Here is an 11,993-nt window from a genome sequence, read left to right as displayed (position 1 = left end):
TTTGGAAGAGTTTGATCAATAAAGTTGAGAAGATATACACTTTATTTATCAAGAATAAATCACATTGTAACAATAATTTCATGAGAAGAGGTAAACAACATTTTATTCCAATTTTATGGGCAACAGTGTATAATCCCTTTGGCACGGGGCCTCCTTCTTGTGGATCGCACCTGGTAAACCTCCAGAGGGAGGTGCCCAGTAGGCATCCTGACCAGATACCCCAACCACCACAACTGGCTCCTTTCCATGAGATGGAGCAGTAGCTTTACTCTGAGCCCGTCCTGGATGTTGTCACCCTATAAGGCTGCGCCCAGACACCTTACGGAGGAAACACATTTCAGCCGCTTGCATCAGTCTGTCCATCTCACACTCCATTTTGCCCTCACTTGTGACCAAGACCCCAATGTACTTAAACTCCCCCACTTGGGGCAGCAACTCTCTTCCGACCTGGAAGGGGCAATCCACCGTTTTCTGGCAGAGAACCATGGCCTCAGACTTAGAGGTGCTGACTTTCATCATGACCACTTCACACTCAGCTGCAAACCGCCCCAGCGCCTGCTGAATGTCACAGTCTGAGGAAGCCAACAGAACCACATCATCTGCAAAAAGCAGAGATGCAATTCTGAGGTCCCCAAACTGGATGCTCTCCTCACCTCGGCTGTGCTTTGAGATTCTGTCCATGAAAATCACAGGGATCAACAGGATCAGTGATAAGGGACAGTCTTGGTGAAGTCCAACAGCCACGGAGAATGTGCTTGACTTTGTGCTGAGAATGTGGACACAGCTCTCACTTTGGTGATACAAGGACTGGATGGCTCGTAGCAACAAACCTGGAACCCCATACTTCAGCAGTACTCACCACAGGATTCACTGAGGTACACGGTCATAGGCCTTCTCCAAGTCCACAAAGCAACATGTAGACTGGATGGGTAAACAAATTGTTTTACATAATCAACTAGTTTCTTCTATCAACATGACATTACTCCCAGCAATTGTTACCACAGCTTTCCCCAGAAAACAGCTAAAATGAACTCCCGGTCAGACTGAACAAAGCAGTGAAAACAAAAAGGAAAGTCAGATCATCAGGCCAAGTCTGGGTGCCAATGGTATTAATAAAACTATACACTAAATATAAATGAGTTATTTTCCCTATTTACTAAGAAAGTACTTTTTCAATTGAAAGTACACTAGATTAAATTAAATAGCAAGTGGAATTGTAGTTTTTGCCCAAACCCGCTAGCAGCAATTAGGATTATTGTACATTAAACTGATTATTCAACTCACAGTATTACCCGTTTCCACCACAAGCAACAGGAAACCAGTGGTGATGATGATGATGATAGCAGTGTTTATCCAGCGAGAGAAGAGAAAGTGACATGTGATGTGACAGATGATAAGAAAGTGAAGATGGGAAACTGAGGCATAAGAGACGTAAGGACAGACAGATGGAATGAGAAGAGGTTACTTTTCTGTGCTGAGATGGACAGTATCCTTACAAACAACAGAGAGAGTCATAAAAGCAGCTTGCCTGCCTCTAAAAGCATGAGTGTCGTTAAATCAATAATTCATTTACTTTAATGAGATAAGTACTCGCAAAACTAATTGCATACCGCCCCATTTAGCCCAGCCAGTCAGGGCCTTAATGCAAAATATCTCATTGCTATTGTAGCTGCAGGACAGAAAGAGAATGAGAAGGGAGACGGGTGAATGGAGATGGAGGGATTGAAGAAGTAACAAAAAAAGTGGCGAGAGGGAAAGAGAAATCAGGGAGCAGAAAAACAAAAACTGGCAGAGACAGTGGAATGGGAGGAGGAGGAGATGGAGAATATGCAAAAGGCAGCAGATTTCTGAGAAGTTAGTAACTCTCCTCAGGACTCTGCTCTTTACTATAATTCCTGTTGAGACACAGTCAAAATCTTCCTGCTCATCTCTCCTGCAAGTTATATCATTATAACAGCTATGGAGATGAGGAACTTAGAGCACGTTATAAAGTCTTTGCCCTGCCTCTGACACAGTCAGGATGCAGTTACAAGATTACAGTCCTGCTTGATTTGGTAACACTGCGGTTACTGGTGGTGGCAATGAGTGCAAGTTAATGCAAAACCTCCCAGAGTTTATGTGTATCAACCACTGGGGGCAGCAAACACACCCTGAGCAGCTACTCTGTTAGATACATAACAGAATAACAGAAGGTACAGTATCCTTTTATAGCTGCTAAACAAAACATGTGCTGAGAGGATTCATCAAATCATGACAACGACTACACTTCCTCCTTCAAATGGCCAGCAGCAACTGTTGTCTTGTGTGTTGCGTACAAACATGAACGTATGCACAGGCTTTTGTCAAGTTTGTACTAGTGGTGTGTCCTGTGAATCCCCTGAATCCCCTTTAAAACTCATGCAGGAAGAGCAGTACTCCACCAGATATGACTATAGTAGTCTACCAAAGAGCTGACACACATTGAAAGACAACCATTCACTCTTAGATTCCAACCTAGTAACTCTAGGCAATACATTCACATTAGCTGAATCTGCAATGCTTGATTTTTCTTCCAATGCCATCATTTAGTGGAGGAAGAAGGGTACCATGCACGTAGCACATCGGACTTTCATGCAGGAGACCAGAGTTTGTGTCCCGTCACGTGTGCAATTAAAGTTTTCCTTCTTTGAAACTCTTAACCACATTCTCTTAGTAACCTTAACCAGTAAATTCACACCCAGAGACAATTTAAATTATTTAAATTCATCTTAACATAACCTGAATGCCTTTGGAAACCTGTGATAAAATAGAAATAGCACACCAAACTCTACACAGAAAAGCCTGAAGCCAGAACATTATTGTTGTGAGACAACAGTGCTTCCAGTGCACTGCCATGAGGATTAGGTCGTTTAAAGTGTTGTACATAAACTTAACCAAGAGGTTGAGACCTAAGCACACAACAATCAGTTTCCTAAAGTAGTGGTTGTATAATGGGTAAATGTCTGCAGGCTATCACACCTCCATCCAAACAACCCAGTCACCTTCAAACCTCCTCTCTATACATACTACACATTATTAGTCCTCACCATATCTAATTACACAAACATTGCTTTGTCCTGTTTTGATGGAATCACAAGGAATTATCGCCTGCAGTGTCTTGGCAGGGTTTAAAAATCACCTTTCCATTTCTGATATTGAGCAGGGATTCTTGAGCGATCAGTCTTCACAGAGATCCACATCTCATAGCTCATCCTGTGTGTCATTGGGCCTGTAATGGATCACAAGGCTGCAGCACTGCGCTGACAGGGAGAAATTTCACTATACAGAATATACGCTCTCTGTGCCTTCACTGCCCAGTTCACACACACCAGTGTCCAGACCACAGGAGACAATGAAAGTCTATGAGCGTCATGATAGGGGAAGATATTTATTTTGGTATGATTTTAATATGTATGCACAAGAGGTAGGCTTAGGGAAGCATGTTAAACAATTTCCATTAGGCACCTAGACATTATAAAACAGCTTTTCACAAAAATTACACCCGCTACATCTGCAAAACATGCATATGATAATGTGATTTTTAACATGCAGTACTGATTTCAAGCTTGCCAGCTCCACATTTTAAAACAACACACCCCATATGGGTTTGGCAAGGCTTTCTTATTCCAAAAGCTTCTACAAATGTAGGGAATACCATAGGTCTAGATCCAAGGCTAGGTCAAAAAATCCCCAACTGTGCCTTTAAGTACCTTTTCATAAGACTGTCAGGACTGTTTCATACACACCAGGGGGTGTACAGTAAATATAAATTGGCACATTCTAAAGTTTGAACAACACATTTTTTTCCCACAAAACTATGAGAACTGGCGCTTGCATGACAAATCCCCATGTGGACAACACTGGTGGGTCAGAGAGTAGAAGACAGATTCATGCACTATGATCTTCAAGTGCTTCTCATTGAGGTCCAGTGCTCCCTCCCTGTCTGGCATGTATATCAATAGAAATTGCATTTCTTCTGGAGGTTTTGACATCCAAACCACAACGCTGATCAATGGGACCACAATCCTGGGCCTACAGTTGAGCAAATCAGACCCTCATGTGTCTGCTTAGGAATCCAGCTGTCCGCCAAAGCCTCCTCCATCACAGCAGATAGAGGGATGGCCTGTCAGCTTGGAGGACGAGTGATACATGACGCCCACAGACGGGGCCGGAGATACTGAGCGAGGGATGATGGGGATGAATTGATAAAAGAGAGGGGTGTTGTCTCTATCTTGGAGTGAGTGATGACTCTGTGTGTGTGTGTGTGTGCGTGTGTGTTTGTGTGTGTAGCTGTTTCACTGTCTGTCCTCACGTGTCTAATATGATGTGAGTGTGTATTTGTTTGTTTGCCTGCTTGCATGTTGTTCCCAGATCTGTTCAGCTGATTGATGAATGTGCCTTGATGACTGGAATGATGAAACCTCTGATAATGGCTGTAGCCTTTCCACTGGTGTCAGGCAGCAACAACAGTTCCCTAATGCTTTTAGCAAAAGCAAAGGTTACCCTGTTGATTCACTATTTTTCAGGGTGCGTGTTGGTTCGTATGTGGTTGTTGTGTGTTAAGGTGATGGGAAGGATGACAGGTCATGGATGATTTAAAGGTGCAGAGATTGGAGAATTCAACTAGGCCCAGACTGACTGGCATGACCAGTGAAGTTTTTAGCACTGGTAACATGTCCATGTGGTGTTAGCCAATGCCATGGGTCAGCATATCAGCATGTGTACCAAGGACAGTCTTTAGTCAGGCAAGGTTTTTATATGTCACAAACCTAGGGAACCAATTCATGGACGGATTGATGCTTAACATTTCATTACGTGCACCTGCTTCAGTGTTGCAAGCCAGAGGAGAAGCCTGTTGGAGCATTTCATCAGAATTTTGCAAACTAGCTAAATATCTCCTGTCTGTTTTTCAAAATCGCTGAATTAGCTCATATTTCCACGTATTAGTATGAAGTGTACAGCAGCGAAACAGAAAGCAAGCAAGGGTTTCCGTGTTTAATGGACAGAGTCAAAGATGAGCAGGTATGCATTGTGAGGGGGGGGGGGGGGGGGGGGTCAGAAAAAAGGAAGAGGAGGGAGATGTCATTTTAAGGATTCTAAGGTAAATCATTTTGCAGAAAAACCATATCAGAGACAACTCAGTTCAAGCTTAGCGTCAAAATGATTCATACCTTCAAAAAACATCAAATATACAAATATACACCACTTACACCACATACTGTATACTACCAGGACACCACATACTGAAGGTGTTTTTGCCTGATGTAAGAGTTTCTCCTGTCCATATTGGCTGTGAAGAAAATCCCTCTTAAAGCAATTTCAGTGTAGCAATCCTTATTCTGTGTGAGAATGTATCCGAAACTTTAGTTGTCATTTTTAGACATTGGTTTTTCCTCTATACAACAGCTCTATACAGCAACTGCAGGATCTTGTGCTTGCTAATATAGTCATGAGTCATGATTACAGTGACCAAAACCCCTTTCAATATGCGTATCAGCATGTAAGTATCATTTGAGATGAACCTATCCTTTAATGCTCTAGTAGCGGTTTTAAAGTATTTATACATTTTACAAAGAGAAAAGATTGAAGATGACATTTAAAAGAAGTTACAGATTTAATGCGTCTGAGTTCAGTGGGCTGAGAGTTCCAGGTTCTAGGAGGAGAGGGCACACACTGGGTGAGTGGCTCAGACAAATACTTAGGAGCACGGACATTGAGGGCCTTAAAAGTTAGCAATACAATTTTAAGATCGATTTGATAATTTACAGGTGAGCCCAGGGGTGACGTTGGGCCCTCCACCATTTTATGGTGGAGACTACATGTTTCTCTGTCTTTTGAACAAAGGGCTCCCTCTCCAAACTCAGTTTCCCAGAGTCCTAAAGTTTTCACACATAGGTGCTAAACGCACCCCTGGACCCAGCTTTACAGCCACCATTGGTCAGTGTGTGACACATGACTGTACAACCTCAGGTCACAAAACCAGAGCTCACACACACACACACACACACACACACACACACACACACACACACACACACACACACACACACACACACTCTATTATTGTTTGATAGCTAGTCACAGTCACACTTAGTTATTGTTTGTATGTATGATTTTTTTATGTTTTAATAAATGTTTTAATACACATCCTGTCCTCTTAAATATTGTACAAGAGTGAATGCTGCCAACCTCTACTCTGTCAAGCCCTGCTTGACAGTTTGCCAGAGCTTGCTTGATGCCAACCAAAAGTCCTTCTCTATAGCCTCCCCAAACTCCTCCCACACCCAGGTTTTCACCTCAGCTATCACTGAAGCAGCAAACCTTCTGGCCCCACGGTAATCATCTGCTACTTCAGGAGACCCCCTGAGCCAGCCAGGCCCAAAAAGCCTTCAGCTGGTGTCCAACCAGAACCGATGACCTTCTGGCCACAGCTCCTAGCAGCTGCCTCTGCAATGGAGGCTTTGAACATAGCCCACTTGGATTCCATGTCCCCAACCTCCCCCAAGATGTACGAGAAATTCTTCCAGAGGTGGGAGCTGAAGACTCCCTTACACCCATGAGCTTGTCCTGCCATATGGTAACAATCTTTCCACAAAATTCTATCTTATCTCCTATTTATTTCCTGTTACTGGACTATGCACCATTTGATAAAAATGTCCTCACTAGATGCCTATCTGATGGTGCTGTTGCCAAATTTAAGGAAGTGATTCCATCAGCATTTAAGCTAATGCCATGTCTCCATACAATATAAGACCCCTATGCTAACCTTAGCTCCTCCCACACGATTAGCTGGTCAATACTGCTGCTCGATTCTAAAAGTTAGACATGGAGTTCCACAAGGTTCGGTGCTTGGATCAATATTGTTTACCTTATATATGCTTCCTCTGGGTAATATTATCAGGAAACACTCCATTAATTTCCACTGTTATGCAGATGATAACCAATTATACTTATCAATAAAGCCAGATTAATCCAATCAGTTGACTAAACTCCAAGTCTGCCTTAAGGACATAAAGTCCTGGATGAGCAGAAATTTTCTGCTGCTAAACTCAGACTAAACTGAAGTTATTCTGCTAGGCCCCAGACACCTTAGAGACTCCTTTTCTAACAACAACTGCTCTGGATGGCATTACTCTGGCCTCCAGCTCCACTGTGAGGAATCTGGGAGTCATCTTTGATCAGGATTTGTCCTTTAACTCCCACAAAAAACATTTCCATCTACGTAATATTGTTAAAATCAGGCCCATCCTGTCTATGAATGATGCAGAAAAATTAGTCCATGCATTTGTCACATTTGTTGGACGCATATGTTGGACTATTGCAACTCCTTTCTATCAAGCTGCCCCAATAAGTCCTTAAAGACTCTCCAGCTGGTCCAGAACGCTGCTGCTCGTATTCTGACGAGAACTAAGAGAAGAGATCATATTTCTCCTGTACTGGCTTCTCTTCATTGGCTTCCAGTAAAATCCAGAATAGAGTTTAAAATCCTTCTCCTCACCTACAAAGCTCTTAATGTTCAGGCTCCATCATATCTTGAAGAACTCATAGTACCGTACTACCCCACTAGAGCACTGCGCTCCAAGAATGCAGGCCTACTGGTGGTTCCTAAAGTCCTCTAAATTAATGATGGAGCCAGAGCTTTCAGCTATCAGGTTCCTCTCCTGTGGAATCTCCTTCCAGTTTGGGTTCGGGGGGCAGACACCCTCTCTACATTTAAGAGTAGACTAAAAACCTTCCTTAGTGATGAAGCCTATAGTTTAGGGCTGGCTCAGGCCTTGGACCAGCCCCTAGTTATGCTGCTATAGGCTTAGACTGCTGGGGGACTCCCATGATGCACTGGGCTCCTCTATCCTCCTCTTCCTCTCCATCATTATGCTTTATGTCTCTTTAATATCTGTTACTAACTTGGTATCTTCCCCGGAGCCTTTCTGTGCTTTTCTCATCTCTCAGGTTCCTGTGGATCCTGGTCCTGGTTCTTCCGCTGAGGTTCTCTGGTTCCTGTGGATCCTGGTCCTGGTTCTGCTGCTGAGGTTCTCTGGTTCCTGTGTATCCTGGTCCTGGTTCTCCTTCTGTGGTTCTCTGGCTTCATGAATCACTGCTGAGGATCGTCAACCGCCGACACTTTTTACTGATATTAGTCCTGTTATTATTATTCATATATTAACTATTGTCATTGTTACCATTTTGCCAATTATTAGTCATATTCCTATTGTCAGCACTATGCTGCTCATGTGGGGATTCTTGAATCCTTAATGTTGAATTCCTGAATCATTGGGTCTCTCTCTAATAAAAGAGTTTGGTCTAGACCTGCTCTTTATGGAAAGAGTCTTGAGATGATGCTGTTGTGAATTGGCGCTATATGAATAGAGATTGATTGATTGATTATTTGATTGATTGATTGATTGATTGATTGATTGATTCAAGACTTCCTGGACAGGGGCCTCCAAAAGCTGTTCCGAGCACACTCTCACTGCATGTTTGGGATTATTACATACGACATAATAATTGTCTGTATTGGGAAAATCCCTGGTAAGAGGGTTAATGATAGATGAGGTTGATGGGAGGAGGTTGTGGGGAGAACACTGCTCTGAGCTGAGGCCACAGGTTGAGAAGGAGATTCCAGTGAGGGGGTGTGGGATGTAAATAGGCAATCACATCGAGCGGACTGTAAGTTAGCTGCTAGCATTCATCTACCCAGCCTGTTTGGGTGGACTCCATCACTGTTGAAGAGAGCAAGAATACTGTAAATTCAAATTGTCAATAAAACCACTGTTGTAGGCTCTGCAGGCGGAATGGAGCTAGGTGTGGAGGCCGAGGAGTCTGTGCAGCTCCACAGGCCGCTGTGGGAATCGGCTTACCAAGTTCAAAAGGTCCTTAAAATCCTTTTTGATCAGAATGCTGACACATGTGGACACAGTCATGTGTCACTCAGTGAACATGAAAGGTCTTTTTTACTTCTTTAACCCTTCATAGGGCACTCATTGAAATACTGAGAAATTCTAAATTTCAACCCTAGATCATTACTGGTGGTCATTACAAGACTGTCTTACTTTCGTGAGTTTTTCAAAAAAAAGTTCAATGTCATGGTGAAAATCAAGGTCAGTGAAGTTACTATATATGGTTTCTTGCCAGTCTGTCATGTAGCCAGATTGTTGCTGATTGGCTTGGAGAGATCTCGTAGTTCTACTGCCCCATGGTGAGGCAAGGGGGGGGGGCATTTTGAACTCCCACTTAAGTTACCAAATATGGTCCCTTGCCCGATAAAGGGTTAAAATAAAGCATCACAGACTGTGTGCTGTTAATCATGCATTAGTTTGGTGCTGGTGTAATCAGTTCACTAGAAAACAATGTCAGTTTGTATCGGGCTGTGCTCAAGCAGTCACACATAATGTTTACCCATGTTTGGCAAGACAAACCTAAATGTACAGAGTTTTTAATTGGTGACATTTTCTTTTGTGACAGTGAGTTGTGAACGCTCACGACTTTAAAATCCACCATTAAAATCGCAAACTAATGACTGTTTGGAATGCACTGAAAAACAAGTTGCTGTGACTCGTTGGCTCAAATGAACTGTGGCAGCCTTGTGCTGTTAATCCCAGGGGACACAGATGACATGGAGGTGGTCAACTGAAACTCACTGCACAGTTCAGACAGTCACAGACAGCTTTTTGCAGAATTGAACATTCAGTTCCAAGGTTTGTGTTTGCGGCTGTTGGAGGAATGAGTAACATTCCTTTCTCCATCTTATATTTTTTCACTTTTTGACTCGGGTTCAGTGTGTGTCTGTGTTTGTGCAGCTGGCATGAAACGGCTAAGACTCACAGTTGAAGACCCAAGATGTGAAGTCCTGAGATACCCACTGTGGTAGCTGTCAAACTTGAATCTCTCTCTCTCACTCATACACACACACTTTCACACCATCGGGGACTTCTTGCTGTGGGGTAGTGGAGTGTAGACTTGTAAAATATTCAACAGGTTTTGATACCTCCCCTCCCTCCATCCATCCCTGTGTCTGGAAAAAGACATCTCACACACTATGAGAGAGAGATTTGATTGAGTTCACTCTGTCTTCACTGGGAAAACACTATGTTGCAAGGATTGGGCTTCACACACACACACACACACACACCTCTGCGGAATGAAGCAGAGAGCCTGGGCAGACATGAAGTACTCTTGTCGAAGCTTTCACCATTCAATATTATAGATGTGCATTTCACACTCTGCTTTGTGTGCTCAATTTACATGGTTGAGGTGCTATCTGATGGTCATGGTCTCTATAGAGTGTGTAGTATCTGTGTGTGTGTGTGTGTGTGTGTGTGTGTGTGTGCGTGTGTGTGTGTGTGTGTACAGGTGTATAAAAACTAGCTCAATGTCTCTTCTTAAATACCCCCGAAAGGACTGTATCATTGATTTTATGTATGAAACCATCACTGCTGATGAAAAGCCATTTAGTGTGACAACAGTGGGTGTGTTTGTGCGTGCGTGCATGCATGTGTTTGTGAGAGAGAGAGAGAGAGAGAGAGAGAGAGAGAGACCTTTGGTAGGTGTTTAAATGATCCTTTGGGGCAACATTATAATGAGTCACCTGTTTAACACCGGGCTACATTTCTAATTCATCATGCATACACTTTGTGTGCCGTAAAACAGTCCGACCGCCACACAGCAACAACTAAACACAGCAGAACAGCCAACATGTCCTCGTACCTCAAACACAACTTAGGTTGTTTATAAGTGACTTCCTGTTTAGCCTCAAACAAGACAGACTCCACCCCCCCTCTGCTCCATCCACACAGAAAACAGAGATGGACTGCAATGGCTGGACACAGAAAATGCAACAGCCACGTCCCCCATGTCCTGTTAGAATCTGATTGTTGCAGCGAAATAACTACGAGTCCAGTAGGGCAACAATGTGAGCTATCAGATGTTCACACAGCTAGTAAACCAAACCCCACTTCAGCCAAATCATCTGAACCGTTTATATGGTGATGAAAGCCGACGCAAACCCACCAAGCATGTAGAACTTAAAGTAAGTAGAGCTGTTCAGCATGGAACCTGAGAAATTAAGTTTGGTTAATAATTAAAATGCTGACAAATGTTTTTCCATCAATTTCAATTCAATTCAATTCACACACAAACACATATATATACACTGTTGCCCATAAAGTTGGAATCAAATGTTTTTTACCTCTTCTCATGAAATGATTGTGACAATGTGATTTATTCTTGATGAATAAAGTTTATATCTTCTCAACTTTATTGATCAAACTCTTCCAAACATATCACAGTGAAACTTAAACCACAATGAACCTTTGCAAACTGTGTATTCGGGCTTTAACTAAAATAGGGGTATTGAACAATTATTCCAACTTTATGGGCAACAGTGTGTATATATATAAAAACATACATATGAATGAGTAAGTGTGTGAGTGTGTTTGTCTCAGCCCTGTTTATGTCACTGGACTGGAATGCAATATAGACTGAAGCTTAGTTATAATAAAACCTAACAACAAAGTCACCCAATGGTGGCAAAGATTGTAGGAGCTGCTAAATTACCTGCATGTGTGTGTAATATTGTTACACAAGTATAACATAGTTGTTGTCTTCATCTTGTGATGATGATGATCCTCATTTGTAATCATCAGTCAAAAGCAGCTTTATCCTAAAGCTGCAGAAAACCAGATGACCAAAGTATTGATGCACTGGCTTTAAAATGAAGGCTTTAAAACTGCTGTATGTAGAATGGAATGGAAGATGTTCGTGGTTCTTCTAGGTTTTGAGTTAATTTAACTGTTTATGTCATTTAAAATAAGAAAAATATCACTTACCTATAATATAATAAGACTTATCTAAACCCTCGTAGAAATGTACACATGTATGGACATACACATAGTAGTGTGAGTGGATGGCTTCCCAGGGCCTCCCTCCCCCCACCTTGCTGTGTGCAGGAAGGGCCGGCAGGAAGAGAAAATCAATGC

This window comes from Pempheris klunzingeri, chromosome 20 (assembly GCF_042242105.1).
Source record: "Pempheris klunzingeri isolate RE-2024b chromosome 20, fPemKlu1.hap1, whole genome shotgun sequence".
NCBI lineage: Eukaryota > Metazoa > Chordata > Actinopteri > Acropomatiformes > Pempheridae > Pempheris > Pempheris klunzingeri.
The sequence above is the reverse complement of the archived record's forward strand: the minus strand, read 5'-3'. Positions refer to the sequence as shown.